Below are 22,208 nucleotides of genomic sequence, written 5' to 3'. Positions count from 1 at the left end.
TGACGCACTCTGCACGCTTCCTATCTCTTAATGTTACCCCTACCATTTTTCGTTCCATACCGCTCTGGGCTGTCCTCAACTTAAGTAGAACCCTCTTTGTGAGCCTCCATGTTTCAGCCCCATAGGCGAGTACAGGTAAGATACTGCCTATGTGTATGAAGGCAAAAGCTTGCTTGTGCGATGCATTGCCGTGAGTGTCATTCCCCACACTTGTTCCTGCGGTGTGCCGCTATGTGACCGGTAGTGCACTGCCCTCTTTCTCCTTCCCTGACAGCACCCACCGGGCTAGGCCTCGTGGTGCTGAGGTGATTAAGGCATACAATTGGAGCTGCATATGTTCATATTCCCATTGCGAACTAGCTTCCAACTTGAGATGCATGCTAAATGGGACGCCAAATTGTGTGAGACTGCACAGAGAATGGCTGCGTTACAATTTTGATACGAAAAAGGAGTGGTTCCATATCCATCAGTGATGCCATCTTTATGGGTGCTGTTGACAACAAAGCATCATTCGCATTGCACAGTATATAGGTACCTAGCATTTCCAAACATTGAAATGCAAGGCAGCCCCTCAGCAGTTAAACATCATAACCATTACTGACCGCTCCGATTTATTCCAAATGACTGGCTTAAACAGGCAACCGAGCACATCTCAAAGGTATGCACATGTTCACGTATTACCACTCGTTTAATTTTCATTTCCACAAAAAGAAAACAAATACATGAGTAACATCTCTGTGAGTGGTAAGATGCACGACTGAAAGACTTTTCGTTTGTTCAAAAACAAAAGCTAAGGTTAGAATACCACTTTAGTGTGTGAATGTGAAAGTGAAAGGTCTTGATTTTTTGAAACTTTTTCTTATGCAAGCTGCTCTCAAGACTCATAAAATACTGCATATGGTTAGGATCCAGTTGTTATATCAAAAGGACCAATTAATGGCCTTTTTATTGACGGCTCTACAAAACGGCTTGTTCGAATAACCATTTTTCCAAAAGGCAAATTAGAGTGCAGACTAGCGAATGGATGTGTTTACTGACGAACAGCTATGTAAATGCATCCCTCCCCCCATTGCCTCCTCATAAAATAAAGTGACAAGGAGAGATGGCTTTCCTTCAAAGGAAATATAAAGAAGAGACCACAGACTTCAAGGGTGCATTCCTTCCCTATAGCTGTTTCTGTTCAAACACTTAACTGTGCAAAAGTTAATCTCAAACTGAAATGACTTGTTTCTTAGGGCATAGAACACATTAGTCCTAGATTAATGTCCTTCCGCTTAATACACTTTAGTTGGACGACTAACCTTGAGGCTTGAAATTTTGAAAATAAGTGCAGCAGTACCCAGCTAGCAGGTACACCGATTATTACAGGGAAGAAAAAGCAAATTTAAAACATAGTGGGTTCAAAGCAGAAAACAAAAATGTTTGCAGGACCAAACTCTCAGCTGAGGCAGACACAATAGGCTGTGACTCATTTAATTACCCAGATAATAACTAAAGCCCAGTAAGTAACTTTCGAATTATTGAAGTTTGTCAGTTCCATTGGAAAGTTCAAAGCCACGAACAAGACAATGAGATGGTTTTTTAAACAAAAACTCAGCGCGAGGAACTCCCAACACCTTTTCCATATATGAAACAAACTGACTACAAGAGATGCGCAGAAAGCTTGGTACAGAAGTGATGTCTGGTGATTACTTGACCAGAGTCAACAGTGCTCAGCTCAAAATGCAGGCAGTATTGCGCCAGGTCGTGCACACACTTTTTTTTTTTTTTTGCTTTGCAGCTTGGTGCAGGGGAGAGGCCAGCTCCATGGATGTTACTTTTAAGAGCGACAGAGTGAGATATATGCCTGACACGTCACAACAGAGCAGGCAGTTCGAATTGGTGCTGCTGCCATCACTACATCCTGTCATCACCGGACATTGCTTCTGTGCCGAAATTTCTGTGCTTCCCTTGCACTCAGTTTTGGTTTAGTTATGTTGAGTTTTGTGCCGCAAAAGCAACTAATACCTCTGTCACACGAGCAAATTTAATGTCATTCGTATCGAATGACATTAGCATGTAATGTCATTATTCCCGTGCTACACGAGAAAATTTAATGTCATTAGGTTCGAATGACATTCTTCGTCGAACGAGTTTGGGGAACTCATTCGCATTCGATCGCGAACCGAATGTGTACTCTTGACGCCAGATACGCAGCAGAAACAAGTAACCCAACAACATATTCTGCGCACATTGAAATTTAATAATTATATTTCTAAAGCTTTGTTTTAATACCTGTTAATTTAGGTGTAAAATGATTAGCACTGCAGGCTCTCGCGGAACGGCATTACTCTCGGTCACAGCAGTGGTCCAGTCATGACAGCGATTCATGATAATTTTGGGCTCTGTGTTCCTTGGTAGCCGCATCTCCCCGTATGTTTATCTCGGAACTAAGTTAAGTTTTGACTGAGCGCCTCACAGTTTGGACGCCAATCGCATGCTCTACGTGTCTCCGTGCGTCTTCGCACTGTGTATCCGTGCTCCGCTGTGGTCAGCCATATTGTTTGTTTACATTAATCTGTTTGTGGGTGACTCGATACTTGGCTTGGATTTTTATGGCTAAAGTACTACCGCACAGTCAAAAGTAATGTTTATCGCTTGAATTATCGTACAGAAATGTTTTGATCAGCTTTAAAATGTTACACAATGATTTCAAACGCCTTTTATTCGCACTGATGTTCCTTAAGTGCAGCATTTTTTTATAGCTGATCGTAATTGCCACCATTTACGAATGACATATTTTACCGTGTAGCACCGAAAGAAACCGAATGACATTCGATGCATCGAATGACATTCGATTCGAATGACATTAAATCTGCTCGTGTGACAGAGGTATAAGGCTATCATGCACCAAACACAAGGTTAAAAATGTTGGTATGATGAGGGTGTCTATCAAACCACTATTTTCAAAATCCCTCACTTTTCCAGGTTTTCCCCGATTTTTTCAGGTCAAATTCTGTAACTAGTGAAGAGGCTCAAAAATGTAGCTGCAGATGATAATAAGCATAAAGAAATAATTCCCAACAAAAAGCTATTTATTAATCATATTCTGCAGTTTACAATAGCGAAAGGCTGTTATTAGTGCTAATGGCAGGTAAAAACATTGCAAGTTAACTGAAAATTAAAAGCGTACTGATGCCAGCCTCAGCAGAGCTCTTTGATACTACCAAGTGCGAAATTTCCTATAGGCCCCAAGCATAAAAAACGGCGGTTTCAATTGGTCAAAATTAGGGTATATATAGGGTGCCTCGGCCAGTCTCGAGGGAGAGCGCGCTTCTCTTAGCACGCTCTTAGCTAAAATTCTTGGATAACAGCCATAGAGTTAATTAAGGGGACACACGAGTCTTAGAACAGTCCACAATAGCCAAAAATCGATTTTGAGAAAAACGCGTTTTAGGAACGTTTATTCTTGCGAGCACCTGCACTCAAATTATTAAAGCTGAATTCAGTCAGGAAATGCGATAAAATTGGCTTTCAAAACGTCACGGCAGCCACGAAATGCCCCCCGAAAAGAGGAATTGTGCTCGAAATTCCCGCGCGCACCGCGGGTGTTGCAGCCGGCCGATCGCCACCATCTTGGGCTTGGTTTAAAGCTCCTTCCTTTGTGCGCAATTTGCGCTATCTCAAAATGGCTTCGCTCAAGCGGACTGGCTGCGCGTGCCGGTTTTGCGAACGCCGTTCTCGCGCAGCGCGCTTTTCAAGCGAGCCGTTCCGCATCTCCCACTGGCTGGCGTGATCGGCGCTTCCGCCGTGGCCGCTGCTTCAGCACCGCTTTGTGCAGAGTTTTTCCTTGGGATTAAGATGCCGCAAAACATATTGTAACTGTACACGAACGGGAAGACGAAAAGAAACGGGCGAGGAACAAAAACCAGAAGACGTCGGCCACAAACGTGCCGTCGCGACAGTTGCGTCAGGACCGTTTCACATGGTGCGATTTTTGCCCTATGACGCTGCGATTCTCGTCGGTCTGACGGTCTAGCCGCAGAGCGAGCGTCGCTCCACCCGCGGAGGAGTTTTCGACGCGACTGGCAGAGGCGGCGACGTCGGCCACGGCATAGAGTTAATACAAAGAATTAACTCAATGGGCCACGGTACGTCAGCTACTACGGGCGCGGCTGGCGCGGCAGTCCGGCGCGGCTGGCGTGCACGGCGCCGCGGCGCGCATGCGCACAAGACGCCCTCAAGGTCTGGTACGTTTTCGGTGTGCATTTTCGAGCAGACGACAGGGCACCTGCAGGAAGGAACTGGCTGACTATCGAGGCACTAATCACTGTTGTGATGAAGGAAATGATGCGATGTGTTTACTGCGAAATTTTCAAATGGCACAAAGCATGTACAGCCAGCCGTGGAGACGTCCAGCCCAGCAACGGTCTGAGCCCGCGTCGACGACGGCTACAGACGGAACGATGATTGTGTACGTGCGTGTTTTACTGACAACTAATAAAAATTTAAGTACCTGTACGATTACAGAAGAGTTATAGATTACACAGTAATGAGGATCACTTTCTCGGCCGGCCGCAGTTCCTGAAGAATTGCATAAATTTCGCGAATTCCCTAGTTCTTGAGCCGCTGACGTTCCGTGTGGCCAAATCGAGTACGGCCTTCGATCCCGGCGTGTACCGGTCACAACACTATGCGAAGCCGCTTCCGCAGATTTTGGTATTCTTCAACTGAATGTACTGCAGATAAGTGAAACAATACCATCGTTACACCTCCTACAGCAATGCATTAAAACGTGTATGGCACACGCACCGCAGCGAAGAACTCACAGCTGTGCACGGCCGCACTACTGACAATTTGCATCCCAAGCATTTTTCTTTCCTCTGAACGTCTCTGTAGTCAATCCGCTTGGTATCATAGACGCAGGGCTGCCCCCGAATGCCTTCTAGCAGCTTTTCCGCAACAGTGTCTGAAATGCGCGCGCAGTCGCTGTCTACATGCAAGTCGCCATCTTCACTGCGCGTGAGGAATGCTGGGATGCGTGGCCGACGCGGCTGACGGGCTGACGCGGTCGGCGAGAAATTTCGCGACGTAAGCCGGAACCGCATGGAGCGTTTTTCGCGAGCGAAAAACGTGACGCGCGGCATACGGCCGCGTTGCCGCCGACGCGTGAGCACCCGCACGAGAAAAATTGAGCGGCGGTGTCGCTATAGTGCCTAGAATATAGTGTCGCGCCGCGTTTTCCGGGTTGCCAGACCACATAACTCCCAACGAGATGAGTTATCTCTGTTACCGCATATATAATATGCCCTTTAAATTACAGGACACTACAATAAAAACAATCATCATGTAATTATACAGCGACATTTCCTCCAAAGTGTATTTATCAAACTTAATTTCGAACAGCAACACTGCGTGCGAAACACTACGCGCGAAAGAACACGATACATTGCACGATACGTGAAGCCATAACCTCCTTTATGGTGAAGCACGTGGCTCCTTGGACGCGCGCACCAGCTTTACCGAGAGGCACGGCCGGTCTCGAGGGAGAGAGTGCGCGAGAATAAAACCCATTGATACTTTGAAAGTTACGCCAACGATTGAACTTTGCCGCCGCCGCGCTACCTCCTCGCCTCCTCCTCGCCCCTTGCGCGCCCCTTCGCTGAAGGCCGGTTCTCCGCCCGATTTCCTGAGCGACGATTGGTCTCCCTTCCGTTGCCATTGGAAACCGACGCGCGACCGGCGTTTTCTTTTTCCTTCGCGCCATTTTTCTCCTAGTCTCGGCGAGCGAATATTGCGTGCTGTGCTTTTATTGCAGCGTGCAAGCTCTATGCCGTGCTGTTGCGCGTACAACTGCAGCAAGCGGCCTGAAGATGGTTATGCGGTATTCATGATATCTCAAGGCAAGCGTGACGGCTTGCGCACGAGTCAATGGATTCACAAGATTAGTCGAAAGACGTTTATTCCTAGAAACAACAGGGTTGTTTGCGACGTCGAGTGCCTTTCTCACTCCCCGTAATAACGCGTCACCTGACGCTGCGTTTTTTATTTCTGCTTGCTGCTCAATATTTTTGCGGCGGCAGCATGTTCATTGTATAAAAATAAGGTTGTCCTCTGCAGCATGCTGAATATTCTGCGAGGCTCCAAGGCTCCATCATTTAACACGCTTCGACTTCTGTACAGTGAGAAACAGGGCGCTATAAACTGCTTTTTGCTGTCAGAAATAACTGGAAAAATATTGCATTTGTCGCGATTATGCTAGGATCCCTGGCCTCCTTCACTAAAAATCAAAATTCGGGCTTGTAGAGGAGCTAGCCTTTCCAGCTTTTACTTGTAGTGTGCGTCGGTTACTCGGGAGCATTGAATGCTGGCCCTGAAAAACTCTTTGGCAAGTAAACCCGAGGTATTGCAGGTAATCTGCACTGTTAGGTCGTATGGCATTTTTTTTTTCAATTCTTGAATGTGTCTTGCCATGCTTCGACGCACGCGTGGGTTAAAAAATATGCGTTCGTTTTATCAGGGATACGGCCAATGTGCAGGAGGTGTTCATATGATCACACACGCTTCACTTTGACCATGACTACTAGTCGTTGGCAGGTTACCTTCGCTTTGAAAGCTGGAGCTCTAAAAGCGCGACTCCGCGTATTCATTTATTGCGAGAAAAGTTATCCCATCGATGTCAAATCAGCCGGAATCATTGCATCAATTTTCTGTATTTACGAAACTTAAACAATCAATGATGATTATAGTTATTATGTAAAAATAGGGGAACATTTTGCGAGCAACAATTCTTAACACTGTAACATATTACTCATTTCAATTGTATGCAAGATTTTTTTTTTCACCTAGCCTGAGTAATTATCTCATCGCTCTATGTTCTAGCTACATTTCACTGAAGACCAGTTTGAGCCGCCAATATTACACGAACTCGAAAAAAAAAACAGACCAAACGCAGTTCCATCAATTTTCTCTCACCGACCTGTCCTGAAGTAAAGGAAGCCTCCTCGACAGAGACATGAACCTCGCGCTGATAGTAGTCAGTTATTTCTGTGGCTTGCTCTTTTCCCACCTCCATTTATGAGAAAACAAGAAAGTATAAGAATTAAAAGTCAATGTATAGTTGTCTCGTCAGATATTATGAGATAATAGAGATATGACTGACAACGTAAGTCAATGAAAATTGAAGTATATCAATGGGTCATGGGACGGCATCAGATTAAATAGTGATGGTTATGAATAGTGATAGGTAATGATGGTGACTGTTACGGATAATAATAGTAAATTATAGTAATAGGCCCGGATAGGAAGGTGATAGTGTTCGTTGCGGATAGTGACAGTTACGATAGGTCTCTGGCATTACTAGATATAGTGATAGATAGGATAGCGATAGTTAATGAATTGGCAGTTATATGCTTTCTCATTTCCGCACGTTGAAGACCTATGTGTACCTTGTAATTTTTTTATTTGATTGTTGCGTTCAATGAAATCAAGCTCTTTTACACAGCGCATGAGACCACAGCATGCTTGCCCCAGAACTTCAGTGTGTCGGCAATAGCGCCCACCACTTCTCCCAGTGTACCCTGCTGTCTTTTAACCACACGCGAAGTCAGTGAGGGGCCGCGTACTCATAAAATTATTTAATTCCTCCATCAGCATCATATCAAGACTGCCGTGGCAAACCTGTTCGCCTCGAAGCAGCAAGGAACAGCTCAAAATTTGGTTTTATACAAAATTAACTAATGAACGCAGATTATCGCGGATCGCTAACTAGCACAGTGCCATTACACTTGGCCTAAGCTTTCCAACGGTATACGGTTCGATGTTGTAGCTAAAATTTAGATTTTAATTGCAATTTACTAAATATCAATTTGGCCCAGTAATTGATCGAAACACATGTACAATTAACCAATAATCCAATCTCATGGTTGATCACGTGACATATACTATGCTTAGAGAGATAGCTTGACAGTAGCGAAATAGACTAAGTCCTGCTTTAACCTTCTCTAATCTTGAAGTTCAAGGCACCAGCCTGGATCGTTTTCCGAAGTTTTACCGCGGTGACAGATTTCACGCTCTAAAAAAAACACACAAAGTCAGAGGCAGTACTAGATTAAGTGCACAAAGTAAAACCTTATCATGAGACTTAAAAAGTGTCTGTAGCACAGAACTCGCCTGAAAGCTTTGTTTATCAGTATCCCCCATTCAAACAGTTCTAAGAAGAAACCAATCAATTCATGAACTTTACTTTCGGCATTCTCAATGCTTTTCTCGCAATTTTTCAAAAATTTTGTGCACTCCTGGAGCGCAGACCTGGCCCAAAAGCTCGCGCTTCACTCACTGCTGCGGCCGGCCGGCGGGCGTCAAGGGGAAAAAGCGTGTCGTGCGCAGCGCTCGCCGCCGCCGCGCGAGGAGAATCGAGGAGGAAAGCGCGGCGCGGAGGAGAGTGTCGCTACTTACGCGAGAAGAGATGCGCTCTTTCCCTCGAGACCGGCCGTGACCGCGGAAACAAAGTTCCGCCGAAAAGGTTCTAGGGTGCCTCGATGTAGCGCGCCGCCGTACAGGGTGGAGACACCGCCTTCGACGGCGCCATGTTGGGGCAAGCTCAGATACGGCGGGCTATGGAGCTGCGGCCCGATTTCTTATTCAGCACGCGCTTACGCTAGCAGGCTCAGCTGTGTACCGTTTTTACACACATACTCGCAATCCTGAGCGCTTTTTTGCTCGAGAAAAAAAAAATGTGAACGCAACTACTGCTTCCTAGCTTGAGGAAATGATCAAATTGCAGATGGTAAGCATTTACTCTTTCGCCGTCTCGGATGTTCAAATGCGGTTGTTTTGACGACTGGCTGTTTTATGAAGCAATGCATTTTGCGCTGCCGGACATGAATGAGTTTATGAGGTGCATAACATTCAGTTGCGTTTATTGCTATAGATCAACAATCATGTGTACGTTTCAGGGAGCCGTATATCGAAAATAATTTGTATCGCAATGGCCCATCGTAAACCGTAGAAAAGACACAGCAAAAAACGGTGCATAATCAACCTTTGAAACGTGTCGCTTGCTGATGCACGCGGCATTTTATTCCAAAACAATCCTCATTAAGACTTGGACGCTGATTTTGGATGCACGCCTAGGAGACATCTTTTAATAAAAGTTGGCGCCAGCTACAGTTTTGCTGCCGTAACCATCATTCGATTTTTCTGACTGACTTAGCCAACTGAAGTAAATGCGCAAGCGCATCGTCCCAAAGCGCTCTAACAGTCTGTTCATAAGCTTTGGGTATTCCGCGCAATCAACCACTGGAATCGGAACGGTTTGTTCGATCAGGCATTTATAGGATTTTACTCGACTCTTCAAATGGAAGATGTCGTTTTGTTCCGATAAATTTTCACACGCAATCAAACAATGTCGGGACAGCCGTTGACTTGAGGAGCCACCGTCCATACACTGTGTTTGCCCTCGAACTGGCGCTGAAATGAGATAGGCGACGAAACAGTCATTTTGCGTATTGTGTAGTGTGCACGCAAATGAATGAAATAATAAAAACATTATGGAAGCAATGCGATATTTACATGTACTATCGCAAAATTTTTCCATGGATGCCAGACAAGCTACAGCACTAATTCGGGTGTCAGGCGGTCAAATTTAGCTTCACCTAAATTTGGCTTAACCTCAGACGAGTACTTGCGGGGACAACAGGGTGTGAACATCGCCTCGCAATGCTTAATTAATTATACAGGGAAGGAAAAGCTGCATTCGGGATGAACTTTTGTACTGCGCAAGAACCTTGCTTCCTGATCACGACCGCTTTCACAAGATGATGCCGCTACACCTCCCAGCTCACGAGAGTAATTTCTTTGAGACTTGTCGAGCTGCCAATCATATGGTTAAAACGACCTAATTTTCATGAGAACCCAACTTTTTATATTATTGCGAACCCCAAAAACCTCGCTTAAAACTGCTCCTGTGTATAATTAAAAAAACAGCTTCAGAGGACCTGTTATCTCGGTTTCGCGAAATGTTATACTAGCGATAAGCCCACTTGCCATATTCCAGCTCGGCCAACTCACGGGGTGTTTTTTTTTTTTTAATAATGGTTACAAACTGCGTTTCACTTCCTACTCTGTCGCGAGATGACATGCCATCCGTCGCTCTCCCTTGTATTATTTCCCGAGAAGGAGAGAGGGAATGTAATCTGTGTGAATCTGAAGCCGCGGCAGTTGCCACCAGCTTTCAAGATCGAGTGTAAAGTGGAGCGATCGAAAGGGCACAATGGTCCATTCCTTTGACAAATACCAGGCTCGACCTTCTCCACATGTTCTGGGTGTGACTATGAACGCATGAAAGGCAGATCCTCAACAACAACTGTGTGACACTACGCGAATGATAATAAAGCCGAGTGTCACTCACTGAAACTTACACTAAATTTCCCCGAGTGACTACAACATAGCAGACGCAATTGTCCATATATTTAGTTTATAAGCCCCGCACGTACGCTGAAAATTCAAAATTTACACTTAAAAAACAGCGCGCTACTCCCGATGCCAGGCAGTGCGATGCCCTCCTTCAACGTTGAAGAAGGCAGACCAAAATCTGTTGCGCATAATACTAGATGGGGAAGCCAAAAACCGCACAAAGCTCGTGATTACAAGCAGATGGGTGAAGCGGCGTGAGATAATGTCATTCCAAACAGAAGTGCGTAACTGCGTTAGACGAGTACAAAAATATCCTTTAAAACGCTTTCGTATAAACAGATACAGACCGCAAGAAAGACGACACGCGCACATACGCAAGCGCTTGTGTGTGTTTGTCATCTTTCTAGTGGTCTGTGTCTGCGCTAGACCTTTTTACACGATTGAAATACACCTATTCGCTCAAAAAAATTTTATGGATGCATAAAAGCAGCACAGGTATTGCGGCTTACTTCGCAGATCTTGCGTTGCCATTAGCCGTCCAGTACTTTCGCGTCCCATACATTTCTTCGTCTCTTATCCCATGGAAAACGAAAACGTCTGGTTCCTTTTTTTTTTTTTTTTTTTTTTGCTGCGCCAGCACACAATGGAACACAACAGCCTGGCATGCTAGTTTTCGCGACTGAACACAGTTCAATCGCCCAGCACCCAGCGCACAGCGCAACCGTTTCGGACACTCCGCAGCAACGACACGAAGCGACTTGCCCCAAGATGGCGAGCGCGGCGAAAGCGGCGGCGCGGGGCATGCCAAAGGGTGTCACCACCCTGCACGGCGGAACTGGTATCGAGGCACCCTAAAAGGTTCCGGAGAGCAAAGCAGCAAAGCCATCTGTTGGCAAACCAAAAAACCAAAATGACACGTGCCTGCACGCTGATTTGTGGACGCCGGCCGTGACGTCAGTGGACGCGCCGCGCGAGGCGTTTTTTTTTTTTTTTTTTCTACGAAGCGTAGAACCAGTGCCACGCGGCGGCGCTATTTCATAGTGGAAACGCGTCACAATCCCACCATCCGCGCGCTGTACGGTCACTATTTGGGCGCTGCGCCCGTCCGCTCGAGAACGCATCCGCCAGGTCCTAACAATGGGGCGGACGGAGGCATGCGTCCTCCGCCCGGCTGCCGCACAGAGTTCGCGAACTTCAACTTTTGTCGCATGCGTTCTGAAGACGCATCGCAAGCTCCTCCTACTTTTTCAAAGATGGCCGCCGACCGAGCGTAGGCGAAACAAGGCCTAGGCGGACGGTGCCTGTCGATGAAAGATAGACTTCATGTCGCTATTGCTCGTTTATTACGATTATTCAAAGCGACTTGGAAGTTTGGCTTGCCATGTGCACAAGCATCGAGTGACAGTTCCCCCAGCTGAGTTGGCCTGCACCGAGAGTTGACGAGTGGCCAACAAACCTACGGAAGATGTACTACTACTGCTACACAGTTGCGGTGCCTCGACGTGTTTATTGCTGCAGGATTTTCACGGACAGCATCAAGAAGCAGCTCCCCGCAGTGAATTAATTCCCTGTGCGCGTAGACAGTTTCATAGCAGCCACAATTAGTGGGAGTGTAGCGAAAGTGATACGTTCGGAACGTCTGCTGTTTTGCCAAGTTGGAAATCGCCTGCAAGTATATCTGCTACGAGTGAAAAGCTCACTGCGCACGCTTTGTTTTCCGAATGTTGATATGAATTTTGAGCTGTGCTAGTCGCATTCATTCGTCTGCGTGCAGCGATCGCGAGCATACGATGTTCGTGTTACGTGCCGATCACTGATATCAATCGTGTTTCGTGTATGTGCTGTGCTTCAGAACTGCCGTGGGTGTGAAGTGCCCTTTCTGAAAACTGTGTTTTACGTGCGCGAAACGATTTTGTCTGCACGGAGAAGCGTCGGGAAGCCGGCACCTATCTGCTGCTTGATGCTTCGTGAAGTATGTTTGTGATGGTTGCTTGTTATCGTTGCTTCGTGTGATGTCTCGACAGATGTGTTTATTGGGATTAATCGTTGTACTCCGAATGCTCTCATTACAACCGTGCGCGGACGGCATTGTTGCTAGTGTTCTTGGCTTCTTTATATATAGGTATGAGTTGTGGGCACACAACCACGGCGGGCTTGTAACCAAGTTTTAGTGCCGAGAAAAAAAAAAAAAAAACAACGCATTCTTGTTCTGTGAATGGAACGATTACCGTAGAAATGGCTGAGAAAGCTAAGAAGGTGTGTAAGATTTTTTAGGACAAGTGTAATAGATTGGGCAGTGTTATATGGTACAGGAAGAAAAGTACAGACACAATCTGAAATGAAATGCAATCTTATGTGTTATTCAGTTTCCCCATTGGAGCAGTATAAGGTTAGAAGGATGGAAGTTTTCTGCACATTGTGCAGGACAGTCCTCATGATATTCTCATAAAAAAAAAAAAAACTCGCACTGCAAGCCATAATAATAAAGAATAAGAGTACCTGCAAGCAAGATCTCAGTAGAAAACCACCTGCACGAAAGTGTATGAGGCTCTATGGATTCAGCTTTATCATGCGGCTCACAGAGCATAGTGTGAACCTTGGGGTGCAAATACATGGCACAAGGCATTTGTTTACATCTGGCATGCCTTAAGCTGCATGCAGTACCACTTCATGAGAGTGATGAATGCTGGTACTCTCAAGTATGACTCAAGGAGCAAAGATTTTAGGAATATTCATAGCAGAAATTAATGAGTAGAATGTATGTAATACCTCTGTCACACGAACACTTTCGATCCTCATTGAACTCGATCTGCATTCAACTCGTGCAATCGTGCCCGAGCCTGCTTGGATCGAAGCTGTTTCTGAGCACTCGAGTTTTGAAGCACATCCGAGAGTGGGCGTCGCCACCCTCGATGTCACCTAACGCACACGAAGAAAGCTTCTCAGTGGTCATTCAAAACGGCCGTGCAGCACCAGATGCTTCAATGCTTCCTGAAAACCTCAATGAGGATCACAAGTGTTCGCGTCGCAGAGGTATAAGAAGGAGCAGGTAATTTCAGACTGAGTTTGCTAAGAAATGGGCTGCTACCACAGTTCTTTCAAGTGCATTGCAATGAAAAACCAAAGGTATATGCAGAAAATAGCATCTCATAAGCTTTTGTACTCTCAAGACAGGCAGTTTGCACATGTAACCACTTCAGACGTCACGTGAAATCCTGTGAACAGCTGACCAGCGGCATTGTTCTGCAATATACATTTCCCTCATTGTCTTATGAACAGCCAAAAAAAAAAATGCTTTTCATAATGGCAATAACATGCACCTATTATTTTTCGTGGTTGAAATTGCCTACAAGTATTTGATTCATTTGAAAAGCTCACTACACATATCTTGCATTCTGAATGCTGAAATAAAGTTCGATCTGTGCAGGTGGTCGCGTTTGTTCTTCCCCCTGTAGTGACCATGCATGCACGGCTTTTTCCCTGCAACGTGTCCATCATAAATATTGATTGTGGCTCGTGTGTACTGTGCCTGAAAACAGCCTTGGGTGCGATGTGACCTTTCTGGAAACTATTTTGTATTAATGAAATGATCTCCGCTGTCTGCTTTCTGATGTGACTACAGAAGCATCGGCACCACTCGGTGGCTTGATTCTTCATGAAGTATAATTCTTGCAATTATAGCTAGATTATAGCAAGCCTGTCTTGTCTGTGCCACGTCTTGCTCTGATTAATCGTTATGTTGTGGGTGCTGGGCATCATGATGGTGTGCCGACAAAACTGTTAATTTTCTTGTCTCTCTGAAAAGGGTACATATCTATAATGGGTACCGAGGGTTTGGTGCTGAGCCAAAAACGAGAGGAGAGATTCATGTCCCAATAGAGCACATGCCGTGTAATTAACTTCTGTCATTCTATCCTTAGCTCAACAGAGCAAGATGCCACCAAATGAATGGCTAAGAAAGATGGTAAGGCCTATTATAAGACTGTAATGAATTGGGCAATATTATGGTGCAGAATGAAAAAAAAATGTACAATCTGAAAGGATTTTTCAACTTGGCTAAACATTCTTCCAGTTGCAATGATACAACAATATACAGGTACTTGCACACTTTTACCAGGGCAAGGCCCTTGATCACGCTGAGGGGAAGACGAATTCAAATAACGAGTTGCAACTGAGCAAGATGAATTTTCAAACAAGTTTCCTTGAGACTAAACCGTGAAGGTTCGATAGTGTCAACCCTCTACAGCATGATAATTCGGATAGAATCCCGTCGCACAACCACATTACCTTGCATTGCCTTGAGCTGCACAAAGTGATGATTCTTGAGAATGTTAAATGCTGCTGCTTAGTGTAGCTAGAAAATGGAAATTACTTGGCAAGAACCAAATGTTGAGGAAAACCAGAATGGGGAGGATAAACATTTATTTTCTGGCTTCAAAGACCACTATACTGGTAACAGATGCGAGATGCTACAACTGGGGATATGCATATAACAGCTTAAGTTTGCTGCTACAGACAGGCAACATTCATTTTTTGTTCATGGTATAGCATGCAGAAATCTGGATAAAATATCCTTTGCTTTGTTGAATTTCCTGGCTTCAACCAGAGCAGTGCAGCATTACTATCAGGCAACACGAACAGCTTGAAATCTCAAAAAAGCCATGTTACACACACCTAAAATCACTGGAGTGCTTCCAAGTACTCCACAGATATGGTTGTCAAGTGAAAATTCATGCAGTTGCATCAGCATGTACCTAATTAGCAATCTCGGACTGACCGAAAGCTTAGTGCGCTTCACGACTGGAACACAGCACCTTACAGCATGTTGTGTGTCCTCTCAGAGCAATGTACTTCTCTTTCCCTGTTGAGCTCAGTGGCTATTTTTATAATGTCCCCCTAAATGAAGCTGTCACTGTATACACCCATTGCAAGGACCCCTTTGTATGGAAAATTCCACAGAGCCTGTCTCCAGATGCAACGCTGCACAAGTGTGAAGAAGTGAGATTACAGTACAAGGCTGCATGCTTGAAGAAAACACACTTGTAATGAATGAGCAAGAGTAGTGCTTTGCCAACTTATCTATTTATTCAATTTGTCGGGGTGGTGCAGTAGTTACGGCGCTCGACTACTGTTCCCAAAGACGTGGGATCGAATCCTGGCCTCGGCGGCAGCTTTTCGATGGAGGCGAAAAGCAAGGCGCCCGTGTGCTGTGCGATGTCAGTGCACGTTAAAGAACCCCAGGTGGTCGAAATTTCCAGAGTCCTCCACTACGGCGTCTCTCGCAGCCTGAGTTGCTTTGAGATGTTAAACCCCACAAACCAACCAACCAACCAACCAATTTGTGATAGAAAAGAACCCAGCAATATAGTCACCCACACTGCTCAAAGGCAAAACAGCATTGTCTGCTAGTCTACAAGGTGCGATCATCACTATTATATGTTGTGCATGCTACTGTGTATCACTGCTGCATTACAACAGTAACCCCCCCCCCCCCCCCCCCCCCCCCCTCCTCTCGTCTACTTGGGGACTACGCATTAAGGCAGACAGGATCTTCCAAGTGTGAAACTGCATGGACTAGTTTCTATCCAGCTTCAAGGGGAACAAAGTGGTGGAAACGAAAAGCACAAAAACAAGGCGCACAAGAAGCAGTAGTGCTGGCCAATGTTATTTGACGCAGCCCAAAGGTCTGGAGAGTGAATGAAGGGAAATGACACCAGCAGAGAAGGAAATGAACACACTACAGCGCAGGTAGGAACGCATCCACAAAGCTTCACAGGAATTTGTGCATGATCCTGGAAACATCTAAAAAGTAACAATGAAACACAGACAAAAAAAATAAATTCAGGAATGCATATAGAAACCTACACGCATCTAACACGGGACAGGGTGACGTATCATGCAGCATGAGCTCTTCAGGCGAGCTAAACTAAGGGCTATTGAACCAGGCACAGACTAGAACCTTCCAGTGGCAGTGAAGCGAGGGCGCCGTTACGCATTCAAGAAATAGTAACCCAGCATAACATGATCAATAAAACGGCACAAGAACACGATCACAAGAAAAGAAGAGGGATTGAAAGGCGCTCTTTCTTTCCATCTTCTTTTCCTGCGATCATATCCTTGCGCCGCTCAAATGGTCAGTGTGAACCAACTAGCATTACAGCAAGTACTACAAGCATAAAATGGTCAGCACATGTAGCATCCTAGTGGCATGTTTCCATTGCAAGGCAGATGCTGTTTGAGTTACTAAATGGCACACATGGATGAGTTGCGAATGACTATTACATATGCATGCATCCTCTGGTAGGTATGTAAAGCCTCACTGGTCCATACATTTACATTCGATGCTTTTGTAGAGACAGACTTCCTGACGAAGGATCCTGCAGCGGTTGACCAAAGCATGAAATGTGTTTTTTATGATACACCTGCTGCTTGGTGATATTGTAAAATGACCCAGAAGCCTCCATATGTGCCTGTAAATACACAAAATTCAGTGAGATGAGCAATCCAAAACACAAAACTACATTAGATGGGTTTTTAAGAATAGGTAGCATTGAGGAAAAAAAACACTGCCAGTTTCAGTTGATTAAGGAAATAAGTAAGTATACAAAATGCAACCATAATTTCAAACGGTTCGATAGTGGGCATAGCCAGCATTTTTTTCAGTTCAGTTCAATCGTGTCCGACTCTTCGTGACCCTGTGGACCATGTCACGCCACGCTTTCCAGTCTCTCACTATCTTCCTAACATCACATAACTTCATCTGCAGTGCCTCGAGGATGCCATCTAACCATCGCGTTCGCTGCCTACCCCTTCTCCGGCGACCCTCAACCTTTCCCAACATCAAATCTTTCTCCAGCGACTCCTCTCTTCTCATCAGATGACCAAAGTAGCTGAGCTTTAACTTTAGAATTTGACCCTCCAATGAGCAGTCAGGGTTTATGGTCGACAATATCGACTGATTTGATCTTCTGGCAGTCCAAGGAACTCTCAAGAGTCTTCGCCAGCACCACAATTCAAACGCGTCAATTCTTCGGCGGTCAGCCTTTTTCACAGTCCAACTCTCGCATCCATACATCACAACTGGAAAGACCATAGCACAAGTTATACGGATCTTGGCTGGCAGACTAATGTCTCTGCTCTTTACTAGGCGGTCAAGGCTAACCGTTGCTCTCTTTCCCAAAAGCAGGCGTCTCCTAGTTTCATGGCTGTAGTCTCCTTCCGAGGTAATCTTGGAGCCCAAAAAGATAAAATCTGTCACAGCTTCCACTTCTTGTCTATTGATGCTCCAAGACTTGATAGGGCAAAACGCCATGATCTTTGTCTTTTTAATGTTCAGTTTAAGCCCAAACTTCTCACTCTCTTCTTGTAGGCGCATCAGAAGTCTCCTGAGTTCCACTTCACTTTCTGCCATTAAAGTGGTATCATCCGCATATCTAAGGTTGTTGATACGTTTTCCAGCAATCTTCACTCCAGCTGAAGACTCGTCCAGACCGGCCTTCCTCATGATGCACTCTGCATATAGGTTAAATAGGCAGGGCGACAGTATGCAGCCTTGCCTCACTCCTTTCTCAATCGGAAGCTAATCAGTAAGACCATGCCCAGTTCTGACTGTGGCCTCTTGTCCTTCATACATGTTCCTGAGGAGACAGATGAGGTGAATTGGAACTCCCATCTCTTGGAGAGCTTGCCACAATCTGCTGTGATCTACGCAGTCAAACGCTTTCGCATAATCAATAAAGCAGAAGTAGATGGGTTTCTGGAACTCTCTTGCTTTTTCCATGATCAGCGAAGGTTGGCAATTTGGTCTCTAGTTCCTCTGCCCTTGCGAAACCCAGCTTGCACGTCCGGAAGCTCCCGATCCACATACTGCTGCAGCCTACCTTGGAGGATTTTCAACATCACCTTGCTAGCATGCGAAATAAGCGTGACCGTGCGGTAGTTGGAACAATCTTTGGCACTGCCTTTCTTTGGAATGGGGATGTAAACCGACTTCCTCCAATCCTGTGGCCACTGCAGGGTTGTCCAAATCTTCTGACATAATGTATGCAGAATGTTAACAGCGTCATGGTTGAAGTTTTGAAGCAACTCAGCTGGAATGCCATCAATTCCGCTAGCTTTGTTCTTAGCAAGGCTGGCTAAGGCCCATTCAACTTCACTCTTCAGGATGCCTGGCTTGAGATCAGCAATCACAACCGTCTTATGTTGGGTTTGCACATTCGGGTCCTTCTTGTACAGTTCTTCTGTGTATTCCTGCCACCTCTTCTTTATCTCTGAGGCTTCAGTGAGGTCCTTGCCTCGTTTGTCCTTTATCACACCCAGCTTAGCACAGAAGCTTCCTTTGATATCTTTGATTGTCTTATACAGAGCTCTTGTGTTCCTTAATTGGCTGTTGTCCTCAACAGCTTGGCACTGTATGTTCAGGAAGGCATTCTTATCTCTCCTTGCTATTTTCTGAAAATCCACATTGAGAACCTTGTATCTTTCTCTTTCCCCCATGACTTTTGCCATCCTCCTTTCCTCAGCTATTTGCAAAGCCTCTTCAGATAACCAGTTTGCTTTCTTGCATTTCTTTTGCTTTGGAACTACCTTAGTAGCAACTTCTTGTATTATATCACAAACATCAGTCCACATCTCTTCAGGCTCTGTCTTCTAGATCTAATTCTTGAAATTCTCAGAGGGGATATTTTATTCGATATCACAAGGTGCAGTTTTGTCGTGACTCTTTTGGAGAACTGCACTGTGTTTACATGCCACTACAATTGGTTTCTGTTCTTTGAATTGTATTGAGGATCTGTGTATTCACTCCACGATGAACTTGATGTATGGGCTTGCAGGATAGTTATGTAAACAAAGCAAAGTACTCGGGTAGGTAAGTACACTAGTCATAGAAGTATAGTATTTCGTGTTCACAGACAAGTCAAAATTCTATCAAGTCTGCATGCTGTCCTGGCAACTAAGTGACATGCCATTACACTTGGTCACTGTTTTACATTTAGCCCCTGGACAGTTTTTCTCTACAAGTGGGGACCCTTAGCTGATGCAAGGCAGTGGGCGCTAAGTATTTCTTGATCCCAACTGACCGCTTCGGCCATGCCCTATTACTCTTTCGTGCAGTGACGCGACTTTTCAGTGCTTACTCTTAGCTGTATTGTTTTTAAGTATGAGAAACAGTGAAATAAAACTACAACAGAAGAATAAAACACTCATTCCACACAAAACATCCAATATATACATATTTGTACTTAGAATAGTCATTTCATATCATGCAATGTTTCGAAAACTTTATGGACTGTTCCTCAGCAGCAGCACAATTGTGCCATTATTCTTGTTTATTTGTGCTCAGCACTAACTGTACAAATATTTCACTTGAAATTTGACTGGTAGAGGCTGTCTCAATTGGTAACAATTCTTTTCAGTACATGCCGCAGCTGAGTAGCTTGAGCTGTGTTGCATGTTAACACTCAATCGCCAGATTTCATTTGCTACTTTCTGTGTCTGAAATGACAAAAGCAGTGCACACACATGAAACCTAGGAAGACCAAATGGCACAGGTCAAGAAAAGGAAGTGTATGCTGCACTTGACATGAAGGCACTTATTAATATAGGCAGCACAGAGATGGAGAAACTAGTATTACTGGGGGGCATGCAAATTGTAGTTTTGCCAACCAAACTGATTATGAATAGCATAGTCTTGCTGCTGAATCAAATATGAGTAGTGCTGAAAACCAAACTGAATACAAATAAACTAGCTGAGCAGCTATTTTAAATGTTTTTGAAGAAGTAAACACATTGAATTTTAGAGATAATTTGAACATGCACTGTTTGAATCATTTGCTATTGCATGGATACCATAACAAATAATTCCATGCACTTTTAAAGATTTGTTACTGTCATGAACCTCGACACATTGTCTGCGTGCAAATGCATCTCATATGCAACACCACAGCTGTATGTTGCAGCCAGAAATGAGGATTACGTGGCGAAATGTACGCCACTAGGAAATTGCTACCACCGGGGAGAACCGCGCGGAAAACAGTGCTTCTGTACATGTTACAAATGATGTGCATGTTTGTTTATGCTTTGCAGTCTATTTTCTCACAGTAAAACAGGCGTGTTGTAAAATGTGTTTAGGCTGTAATTTCGGATGAAAACATTAAATTGCCAGCTCCTGCATCTTTGCCGCGAGTGCTATACCGAAGTGAACGCGCGAACACAGGCAGGGGAGGTATGAATATATACATTTTACCTTTCAATGTATACGTTCGGGAGTACTTAAAAAATTCGTGCCGTCTTCTCCTCATACTAACATAAACACACCAAGTAGACGGCGAAAGCAGGTGCCGTTGGGGCATATGCGTGCGTCTACGCTGTTGCTGGTGCATCGCCGGCGACTTAATCGCTCTACTAATGGTCAGTTCATACTGTTTGTGCTGTATATGCAGGGGCTCAATAACTCTACAGCTAGGTGCAAATTAATTTGATAGCCGACGATCGAGAGCCACCGTGAAGAGGAAAAGTTTCCCCAAACCAGCGCCGCAGCCGTCATATGCAGCGTTTCGACGTTCGAAGCAGCGCGCGCCGGGCGCGCCAATCAGAGCGCTGGAGAAATCCGCCACCCAAAAGATGCCCAAAAGTGACCGTATAGCACCCTATGCGCCTCCTGTGCCGAACGCGTCCGCCAGCTGGCGGAAGGCGGACGAGCGCAGCGCCTCTAAAAACGACCGTACGGGGGCCTTTGGTTCCGGTTTAAGGCAGCGTCGGCGCCATCGCGGTCGTTCTGCGACTGACCAATGAGGAGCCGAGGAGCGCTGCGACGTCATGTTACGTATGGTGACGTGAAACGGCTGGCATGCCCAGCCCAGTATCGAAGGGGAGCGCGTGTCCCGAGGGTTTACAAAAGTGCGTCTGGCAACCATGAGCGGCACGCTGACCCCGCGCTGGCCGCCATATTTTGCTCGCTCCATCCGTTCGCTTCGTGTCCGTCCGTCAGCGCTCGCCGTTCTGTTCGCGCTTTTCACGTTTTAACCTAGTGTGCTGTACTTGGACCTCTCTTCGATCCCTGGCGGTTTCTGTTAGCGACGCCTAGAAGCGTATTTTGACAGCCGAGACGTGGCGGGACCCACCGGCCGCGCTGCCGAGCGCAGTTACAAATTGTTCTACGAGTCGTGCAAGGGCCCCTCGGCAATTCGCAGCGTCATCCCTATCCAGGTACAGTATCCTGAGTTCTGTAATTAATGTGGATTCTTTTTGTCTGTGCGCCTTTGCTGTTCACTTAAACGCCTATGAGAGATCATCGCGAGTTTGCTTGGTTTGCGCAATCACCGTCGCTCATCCCACTGGAAGATACTTGGCTGGTGAAATGAGCGAGGATGCATTTTATTTTATAATAAAAGGCTCGTGCGTAATTTGACCTAAGGTGGACTGGCGCTTAGCACTTTCCTTCCCATGCCGTCGACGCAGTAGTTGGCATTAGTCTCGGAAGTAATCGGGGGCTACGTAAAAAAAAAGTGCCATGGTAATTTGTGCTTCCAGTGATTGAATATTGATTGTGTGCGATAGGCGATGACGGGTTAATAAAATCTTTGTAATTCATCAATTGATAAAATAAAGAAACGGAAAAATTGGAAATTAAGGGTTTAAAGGTGTCAGAATGAAAAACCAGTGCTTGGTGATGCTAAGGAAGAAAATTTAGAATGTGTAATTGATTAATTGAAGATTGTGTTGAAAAGTGTCAAATTGCTCAGAATGGAAAGCCGATTGTTGCTGACGCATGCATATTGGTGTATAAAAATATAAAACGTCAAATAAAATAA

The 22,208-nt window shown here is 45.3% G+C and overlaps 1 protein-coding gene across 1 annotated transcript in view; it reads right to left on the bottom strand.

Moving 5' to 3' along the window:
• SamDC (S-adenosylmethionine decarboxylase) overlaps nt 1-22,208 on the bottom strand; it is a 103,244-nt gene that overhangs the window by 42,441 nt on the left and 38,595 nt on the right. The gene's annotated exons all lie outside the window — the stretch shown is intronic.

The sequence above is a fragment of the Amblyomma maculatum genome, chromosome 1, assembly GCF_055883805.1.
Source record: "Amblyomma maculatum isolate TAMU_Amacu chromosome 1, ASM5588380v1, whole genome shotgun sequence".
In the NCBI taxonomy this organism is placed as follows: Eukaryota; Metazoa; Arthropoda; class Arachnida; order Ixodida; family Ixodidae; genus Amblyomma; species Amblyomma maculatum.
Note: the sequence above shows the minus strand (reverse complement) of the source record. Positions and strands in the feature narration are given on the sequence as shown.